The 8,497-nt window shown below is 35.8% G+C and overlaps 2 long non-coding RNA genes across 2 annotated transcripts in view; one reads left to right on the top strand and one right to left on the bottom strand.

The window, feature by feature from the left end:
- The first annotated feature begins 609 nt into the window (after positions 1–609).
- LOC116172649 overlaps positions 610–8,497 on the top strand; it is a 43,248-nt gene continuing 35,360 nt past the window's right edge. Inside the window, exon 1 of the long non-coding RNA XR_004145723.1 lies at positions 610–691. This is a non-coding gene — a long non-coding RNA (uncharacterized LOC116172649). The remainder of the gene's footprint in view (positions 692–8,497) is intronic.
- LOC116172648 lies at positions 5,854–6,731 on the bottom strand. Its single transcript, XR_004145722.1, has 2 exons — positions 6,341–6,731; positions 5,854–6,278 (listed from the first exon to the last, which is right to left on the bottom strand). It is a non-coding gene; the product is annotated as an uncharacterized LOC116172648 (long non-coding RNA).

Genomic DNA, 8,497 nt, shown 5'->3' with positions numbered 1-8,497 from the left:
TAACTAAAAAAGTTTCCGCTAAGCGCAAAATGGACATCCTAGACACGAAATGACATCGTTCGATCAGGAAGCTGCTGCAGTCCTCCGTTATGCTCATTACTACTTTATAATACAATCACAGTGTAGGTACGCAATATTTAATTGCCTTTAAAAATGCCTGTTTAGCTTCAAAGCTAAAAATAAGCGCTAATGACTATAAATTGCTTTAACTCTTCCCTCTCATCAGATCCCTGCAAATAAACCACTTTAAAATTTAAAAAAAAGCCAATTCCAACTGGCATGTATGTCTCTGTTATTTAAGAGGAAATACAATGAAAGTGCATCAGCACTCTAGTTTTGTACCATTCCTCTCAATTACCGTAGTGTATTAGCCTAATGCAGAAGAGTGGTAGTACTCTTACGTTTTAACTTTATTGCTTTCTTTGAATGTTGATGGTAAATAAATAATACGGAAATGGAAATATTGATTTACTGTCAGAGGTCAATACATTTTACGACCTCCTTATTGGTTCAAGTTGGTGTCTAAACACTGATCGTGTTCTTAAAAGTGTTTCTTTCTTTTTAAAAAGTATTTTCAGTTTACACCAAAATTTGAAATAATGTTTGTTTTTCTTTGCAGATTGATTCAGACGTTCGGAGCCTCGATGGAAATTTGCATGTGGGAACATTACTGCATTTTGAGCTATTTGTTGTAAGTATTTACTCAATTTTTATTAGGGTAAGGACGTTTAAATGAATTTTCTATTACTCATATAAAACAATCATAGATAACTCCAATACTAGGTATTAGTGTGTTGGATTTAAGCAATCATTAACATTATACTTCACTATTATTATATCGTTAAAAAATAACCAATAGAAGCAAAGGTATGGTTTCGTTGGTTAGTGACGCACAATAAACCTTGTTTCTATTGCCTATTTCTTAATGATCTATTGATAGCCAACTAATGATAATGATTTTATAAACCCACCATAATTATTACTATCTGAATTAAGTAGTTCGATAGAGAATCACCGAAAGGATGTTACTCCAATTGTTTCTGTAATCCGTGGCGTAACATTGATTCCCCGAATCGCCCAAATAAGGCGATAATTAGAAGACAACTGTAATAAAATGTAAAGATCAGGAAGTTATTTGATCTTCAAAAACATCTGGACATTTGATTTGTGGGATAACAAATATCTTCAATACGTCTTGGGCCTGAATTTTCCAGTCAAAGTTGAAAAAGTTGTTAATCTGTTGCCGTCTTCTCAAGACTAATGTTAAGAATTTGTAAAGTTTGGATGGTGTTCTATCATACGATTAAAGAAGTTTAGTACGGTCTGAGTGAATGTGATATTTAAGATATTCAACCTTGCTTTGTCCCTTTAGATTTTTCCGAACCGACGTATTAGTCAAACGGGTACTTCGAGTCGAGTAACATTACATTTAATGGCGACCGTGACAGGACTTTGCGTTGTTGATTTTCATTATTTATACACATTACCGTTTCCGTCTAAACTGGCCGTTTTGAACTAAAGACCTTCGCCTATCGGCAGTGATTAAATATCTATGAGATGGAACAATAAACAAAAGAAGGAAAGCTTGGCGGTCTGTCCTTAAAATAGGTAACGAATTGGAACGGTTACTTATAAATAAAGACTACATGAGTAGAAGAACACCACTTTGACGGCCATTGTGGATTTATTCGCGGTTTAATTCGCGCTCTGATTGGTTGAGTAATTTCGGCGCATTAATTTAATTTCGCGGTTTCCCTGATTTAATTGAAATAAATTGGTTCAATTAATTAAATTGTCCAACTTATTCGCGGTTTTGCACTTGATTTTTTTTATTTGCGATTTAATTGAATTAAATTGTCCAATTAAATTAAATTGTCTGATTTATTCACTGAATGAATTTAATTTACAGTTCCACACTTTGATTAAATTAATCGCGGATTTAATTAAATCAAAATTGTAATCAATAGCGGTATTCGCGGTGACTGAAATCAATTATTTTAAAAATGGGAACTCATCGTGTGACGTCCTATTATTTTACACATGTTCACTATCTCTCTCTTAGACATGAATGCGCTATCTTTCTCTTACTCATTGCGTCTATCTTTATCACGTACCTATTCTGAAATAGCTGATGAAACTTAAAATTTGCCAAACAAGTTTTTATTCTGTTTATTTTCAAATCATCTTCAATTAAATCTTACAAAAGTTGTACAAAATAGTATATTGAAAGACAAGTGTTACCATGCGAGCTATTGTAATACGACTATCTTGTGGCACGAGTGGCGACGCGAAGCGTAGCCACGAGTGTCCACAAGATAGGAGTATTACAATAAAGCATTGTAACACGCGTTTTTCATACTATTTTTTCTATTTCGGTGCTTTAATTTAATTAAAAAAAATCATTATCATAAACTATACCTAGGGAACATTAGAACTAACATGTTTTATGTTGGGAACACTTTTTATGCCGTTAAGTTTTAGGTTGGCCGCGTTTTGAGACTGACATTTTGAAGTTCAAACATGGAAGTACACAACGAAGTACCTACTTTTAGTAACTGCCAACTTAAGAGATGAGTTACCAAAAAAACGACTATAATCACTGTCTTTGTACAACTGTTTTCGGCCGAAAACAGTTGTTCAAAATCATCATTGTGACACCGAAATAGAAAAAATTAATTATATCATTATTACAATACATACTCGTTAAATTAAGTATATCGTCATTACAATACAAATCTGTTTCCACACCACTCAGGAGGTGGAATTAATGGGGCGGTCTTTTAACGTGGTATTCCCAGGAGGCCTAAATCCACCTTGCCCATAAAACTTAATACATACAAAAATGTGCATCTAGCACTAACTCATCTATCTTTTGTAATCGTATTACCCGTCTAAACAGCAACATTTCGCGTAATGGACACGTATCTATGACCCATGTAATTACATCTATTTAAACTGACTTTAATGTGATAAAAGCCAGAGGAGTAATGATGATATAGCACGATGCGAATTAAATGTTGCTATTGTTATGTAAACAACTAATTGAAAAGGCTTACAACCGAGTGCCTTCATATACAAGATCAGTGTAGTATGATTAATTAAAATTGCCAAAAACGCTTTTGTTTACCCCACATATCTGAGCTAATTAGCAAAAAATCGTAAACCCAGTAATTTTCAAACCGTTTTTGTTTGTACAGTATACGTACCACACATTTATTGCATACCTAAATCGCACCTATAGTAAGTTACTTATCTACAAAATTAATAAAAATGGTAATTAGCAAAAGGAAGTTAATTTTAAGTGTTATTAACTTCAGTGACATGGAAATTACCGGACGCTATTCTTTCAATTTGAAAACTTTAACAAGTCTTTTTACTACTCCAGATGCAATTAAAAGCTCATGAAGTGTTGATTAAAAAAATCTGTAGAGTTTTATAATCGCAAACCCTCTCAATTTAATTTAGACCATTAAAACTTTGAAATCCCACTCTTGATCACTTTGTAAAACAATCACATGTCGACTTTGTAAAGTGGATACTATTGAAACCCAAGAAGGTTTATCACGTGCTAAACGACGGGGAAAATTTGCAGTTAACTTGCATTGCAGAAAATGAATGTCGGTTAATGGTTGAAATTATTTCCATTTTCCTTTATACAGAATGATTGAAGCAGTACTGAAAAATCAATAAACGAAATTTGTCGGTTAAATAACGGCAGGCCCGAAATACATTAGCAGTTTTTCTTGCGACTTTTTACGTGAACAAGGCAAGAATCCTTTTTATGTTGCACTCAATTTCGCCCCATTCTTCTTTATTTCTTAGTTACAACTTTAGCTTCTAATTATACGCTTCGCGATCATCGCTGATCCTCTCCAAGATAAATGAACTCTAATATTGATTAGTCCTCCACAATCCTTGCAAGATGAGAGAAAAAATAGACATTTTTGCGATTTATTAAAACGTAAACTAAAGATTTGATCTCGAGCATCAGATTAGATATATACAAAAATTGCTTCCATTGAAAGTTAAATTAAACTTTTTGTTTTAATGGTCTTCGTTACGCTCCATTAATTTTTCTAGCCGATTTATTAGTTCAATTAAGTTACTAACTTGAAGAGGGATTATTCATTATTGTCAACTATTGAGCGGATAAAAGTGCATTTTCGTGTTTTAATAATTTGAATGCTTTCTAGGAAAGTGCATTGAAGCTATGACAGCAGCAGATACCTGGAAGTGTTACATAATTGTCATTTACTAAAAAACAAGTGACATACGTCCTTTCTTTATTTTACAAGAGTTGTTTTCTTTTGTTATAAAATACCAAGTGCGACATAGGATTCGGCTTCATTTATGAAACGGAGTGCAGTTTAAAAATAAAAGTTTAATTAGCGTTAGACGGTTAACCGTTACACAAGCATTTAAATTTTAATCTAGTACCTTATCATTCCCCTCGTGGGAATGATATATCATATACTATTAATTCTACTTTCTTAATGATATTTCAAAATTTCAAGTCGAAACTTTTTAAAACACCTGATAAAATTCCATTTAAAGCTCTCGCGCGGATACATGGTACAAACGCCAACTTGGCAAATAGCCGAAGCAGAATACAGTAACCAAATAAGAATGCAGTCACCTATGGCGCTACCACCCTACCTGCAATGTCCTCCTCTCACTGTCAACTCGACTCAAATAAGTATAGGCAGCGCACCCTTGCTCTAGCTCAGGGAGACGGGTGGGGTTCCACGTTGGCCGGAACCAAATCCTAAAAGTGATACAAAAAAAAAGTTGTGGGCGCCACCGACTCGGATTCCCAACCGCTGCTCTAGTACCGGGAGTCGGTCCGTAGATGGTAATTTAAAGAAAGAATCGAGCGACAGCTCACGTATCCAGGGTACTCACACACTCTCGCAATCAAAACACAAATACATACAACTTGACTAGCCCTCTTTAATAACTATTTAACAAATCTCGAAAAAAATTGTAAGTAATAACAAGAGTAAATAATAGAATCTGCAACTCGTGCCACACAAACCAATTAAACGGTCGCCGAATCAAGTACCCAAAATCTCCCCCCCCCCTTTTAAAATGACAACAAGCAAATAAATAATCCAAAATTTAAAGGACAACAATCAACCCCCCCTATGACTTCGACGTCGAACACCCGAGTAGCAGGGAATAATATCGGATTTCCGATTTATCTGCTACCTCAAAACGTACCAAGCAAATGTACGCAATACGAACTATTACACCGATCAGTTACACATAAATACTTAAGATACCTGGTGATGCATCACAAAGAATCAAATTGGGGCCGCCTGATTTGCTGCCACCCAACACACAAAATTCAATAAATAAATATATATATCAAACTTACCACAGTGCGAAATCACAGAAGGTTACCCATATTAAAAATCTATCATGCATAAATAACATATATAAAACCCCTTAATTGTTATGACAATTACCAGCAGCTATCACTGGTCCCCACCCTAATAAAGGAAACAAATAATTTCCAACAAGAAAAATATGTGACACACAAATAAATGTACTTGATTATGCCAGTGACGCTATTCAATAGGTATGTTAATTAAGTGAATTCAAAATCGTTACATTTAACCGGCTATGCCAGGTTCCAATATTAATTACACAACCAACAATCTCCCAGTATCTTACTTGAGATACGAAGGACTTCAACTAATTACTAACAAGTCGGGTTAAGCCAACAGCTAAATAGAATCTATCAGATTCTCTGCTAGTAATAATTTACGTGAAATTCCAAACCTCGCATCAAAAGTAACGTTTTCCAGAGGTGTCACCAGCATGTACACGAAACAACCAACAATCCACTTAGCTGTGCGGGTCCTCGCCTATCGGTAAACTCGAAGGGATCGCAATGGGACGGTACCGGTGAACAGCAAAATCGGCAACGATGTCTCGGAGCTGTCTCCGACCAGAACGATCAAGTTCTCGGACAGGTGTCGCGCTCGAACTTGGTACACGACGATTCCACCCAGTTAACGGCTTCCCTCCATTACAGCCATGCATAAAATTCCTCCGACGTTACGACAAATAACCCTCCATGCGGTACAGACAATCACAGTGAAACAGGTCTCCCCGGAACTCGAACTCGAACAGTTTTACATATCCTTCGCAGCTCACATCCAATACCAAAACTCCAGTCTGATTACACGAGACCCACGACTGTTCCCACGCCGATAAGTGACAAAACAAATACTAGATTCACGTGGTAATGTAGATCCGTCACCCAAAATCCGCTGCAAATATACCCCGTATGAAATAACGAAATGACCACAAAAGAATAAGGAATGACTCTTACCTTCGACCTGAAGCGGATGATCAAAATAAAAGCCGATAAACGCCTTGTTGCATAAAATCCGGCCAAGCCGAGTGCCAGACCAAAGCACCAATTAAGTGGATATCAATTAAATCCCGCTAAGCGGCATTGAGACAAACTCCCCAAATATCCAATTCCAATATCCAAACGGATGCCTCAATGAACACAATTAATTCCAACTTTTTAAATGCGCAACATTACTTTTCGGCGTGCTAACACAAAATGCACTCCGATCGCCATTTCCTTGTCCCACCACCGGCTTTTAATCGTAAACCCCAAGGTAACGAAATAGGGACTCCAAGCGGTAACAAGAGAAATTACCTCCCGGTGGCCAAATCTATACACGACACAATTCATACTGCCTAAAGATATAACTGGCCGTCACAATGGTACAATTGTGTTATCTGGAACGTATGCTGGACTACTCTGTTAGTGCTCACTTTTAGACGAACTGTAACTGTTCTCGATCGGCAATTTCAAATTGAACAGTTGTAACATAATGACACCGTGCTAGATTAAGATAACTAGGTGTTTTATAGGTACTTTTAAGGCCGATGTCCATTTTAAATCCGAGCGACCGAAGGGAGGGAGAGATTTCATATTTTATCATGATAGAAAAATCTTTCTAAAGACTGGCGTGGGGAGAGTAACCATGATAATAGAATCAACAAAATTAGGTACACAAAATTAAACAGCGTAAGTTGCAACTACAAATTAAAAATCTGATATCTACGCTGCTAGCACACACAATTTTGTAGGAAGGGCACAAGACTAGGGTACCTAACTTGAAAAATACGCAGAAGTTCCATAAGAGTGTAAACAATACCATAAAATACCAATCCCTTGGTTGTTTATTTAAAATCATACATTACTATACGCAGTTACACTCCACCTTCATTCACCAAAATTGAGTTGCGCATTCGTAGAAACTAAGGGTGGAGTAAGTCTAGGACACTAAAGTTTGCACTTACTTTGTGACTCACTTGTCTATACCTTATTTAGATTTCGCTTTGATAGTTTTTGTGGTGCTATCGTATCAATGCAAAAGATTTCTTTTGACTTGTACTTATCCTTTGTTTGAAGCTCTCACAAACGCGTGTAATTTAGGGTATGCTGCCAAATCTGTTCCATTTATTAATCGCAGGATTGTGTGAAGTTGTGAATGAATACACCAGTGGATAGAAAATTGAAAATTGATAAGCTTAGGTTAAGCTAATTTTAATTACCCATTTTATAAACATTATGGAATAATCCCCAATTTTTCTCTTTCCGTCGACTCCGACTCCTCCCTTCAAGGCTGTAGACCCTTAACTTGTCTAGGACTTTTTCCCCTTCAGGGTTTTTGTACCTTTTAAATTTTATGGAATTCGACCATGACCGCTTTCGGTCGATCTTTACGTTGTAAGTTTCGTCGCTACAGATGAACTCAAATTTGTTAAAGCATTACATTCTAGGGCCTGATGATGGCATTTGGCGAAACATGTCGCCATTGATTATTTATATCTTTGTATAATAAATGAAATTTATGGGGAACGTTTTGTGATCTTTGTTCCGGATGAAGATTGAAATACCTGCCTTTGACATTTCCTTCATATATTCCAGCATTATCGATGCATTTAAGACTTAGTTTGTAAGATGCTTCCTATTCATCCACGAACTTTTCTTTATAATAGACTTTACTGGATTTGGATTTTCCACCTACCAACTTTTCTTCTGTTTTTGCAACAAGCCATTGAATAGACGGTGTATTATCTTTTTCAACCGAAATCATTTTATTTACAAAGACGGTAATTTTAATAAGCAAACGTCTAGTGGCATTTTATTATTTTTTATTATATTGCAGGTATAATTTTAAAAAATGCAATGTTTAAAGGCACTCCGCTACGTGTCGTGCCATTAAACTCATTGCGCTTGCTTTAAAAACTTGATTATACACTTGTGTCTTAATATATTATTAAACTGCAGCACCTAGTACATGTTTGTACTTTATTTTGTTGTTCTGTATTTTAGAGAATTAAAAAAGGAGAGATCCGTAACTACTTTCTCTCGAAAATTAAAAAAAATAAACCATTATAATACATGTGATCATGGTAAATCTGTTTCATCAACTTTCTTTACGTAAGTCCGCCCTAGCGTCTC

Source organism: Photinus pyralis, unplaced genomic scaffold (genome assembly GCF_008802855.1).
Source record: "Photinus pyralis isolate 1611_PpyrPB1 unplaced genomic scaffold, Ppyr1.3 Ppyr1.4_LG5, whole genome shotgun sequence".
Classification (NCBI taxonomy): domain Eukaryota; kingdom Metazoa; phylum Arthropoda; class Insecta; order Coleoptera; family Lampyridae; genus Photinus; species Photinus pyralis.
This window is presented reverse-complemented; position numbering and strand designations above follow the sequence as displayed.